Genomic DNA, 1861 nt, shown 5'->3' on the forward strand with positions numbered 1-1861 from the left:
ATGAATATATAAATGTATTATATATGAATGGTGAAAGGAATTCTATCAATTTTGTAACAAATACTGATTTGATTAAAAGATGTTTATAAAATTTATTATTGCTTTATTTTGTCTTACTCTTTTCCTAAAATATTGATTCATTTAAAAATTTATGTGACTTAAAATGAAATAAAATAAACTGTTTTAATACTTTAATTTTATTTATTTATTTGTATGTGCTTCTGAGGATCAAACCCAGTGCCCTGCATGTGTAGGTCCAGGCAAGCAAACACTCTACCACAGAGCCACAACCCCAGACTCAATTTTATTTTTAATGCATTTCATTCACCCATTTTCATTAAAACAAAGAAAGTTTTTCATTGTTTTAATTCGTTCACATTTTAATGAAATCAGAGAGAGAGATAGAGAGAAAGAAAGAGAGAGACATGTCCCTTGCTGGTGTGCATAATTTGATATACTCTTTTGACTTCAAGGCAAATAACCTACAAGATTAGATCCATACTATATGTAAAATAAGAGAAACTCACAAGGTTACTTCTATGTTATTTAAAGTTTTTTTTTTTAATTTTGTTATTTAAAATATATTTTTAAATTTTTCTCTTTTATTTTATTTTATTTTATTTTTTTATTTTTTATTGGTTGTTCAAAACATTACAAAGCTCTTGACATATCATATTTCATACATTAGATTCAAGTGGGTTATGAACTCCCATTTTTACCCCAAATACAGATTTCAGAATCACATCGGTTACACATCCACATTTTTACATATTGCCATTCTAGTGACTGTGGTATTCTGCTACCTTTCCTATCCTCTACTATCCCCCCTCCTCTCCCCTCCCATCTTCTCTCTCTACCCCATCTACTGTAATTCATTTCTCTCCTTGTTTTTTCCCATTCCCCTCACAACCTCTTATATGTAATTTTGTATAACACTGAGGATCTCCTTCCATTTCCATGCAATTTCCCTTTATGCATGGCAGTAGAATGTATTTTGACACATTATACATACATGGAGTATAAAATTAGGATCCCATTCTTATGGTTGTACATGATGTGGAGTTTCACTGGTGTGTATTCATATATGAACATAGGAAAGTTATGTCTGATTTATTTATTGTCTTTCCTATTCCCATCCCTCTTCTCTTCCCTTTATCCTTCTTTATATAATCCAATGAGTTTCCATTCATCTCACCACACCTTGCCTTATTGTGGGTTAGCATTCATGTATCAGAGAGAACATTGCCCTATGAATTTTTTATGAGTGGCTTATTCACTTAGCATGGTATTATCTGTTTCCATCCATTTATTGGGAGATGCTATAATTTCACTCTTCTTTATGACAGAGTAATATTCCATTATATAAAAAATGTGGAATATATATATATATATTCCACATTTCTTAACCATTCATCTGTTGAAGGGCACCTAGTTTGGCTCCATAATTTAGCTATTGTGAATTGAGCTGTTCTAAACATCAATGTTGCTGCATCACTGTAGTATGCTGATTTTAAGTTATTTGGCTATATACTAAGGAGTGGGATAACTGGGCCAGTGGTGGTTCCATTCCAAGTCTCTTGGGAAATCTCCATCCCACTTTCCATACTGGTTGTACCTCCAGTGCTAAATTAAGGACATATGTTGTATTAAATAATAAACTATTATTCTACTTGAGAGCTCACAAGAGTAGTTATATAGTGTTTAGTCTTTTGTGAGAACTGTCAGTATTTTTGCTAACATTTAACTATTGGAGAAGTCAGAAAAGAATTTAAATTTTCTGACTCCTAAAAATACATAGAGATGAAAAAATGATGCTGCTGTAGGTTACCAGCACCATATGTGAAAAATTAACTAGAGCTAA

The sequence above is a fragment of the Callospermophilus lateralis genome, unplaced genomic scaffold (assembly GCF_048772815.1).
Source record: "Callospermophilus lateralis isolate mCalLat2 unplaced genomic scaffold, mCalLat2.hap1 Scaffold_260, whole genome shotgun sequence".
NCBI classification, from domain to species: domain Eukaryota; kingdom Metazoa; phylum Chordata; class Mammalia; order Rodentia; family Sciuridae; genus Callospermophilus; species Callospermophilus lateralis.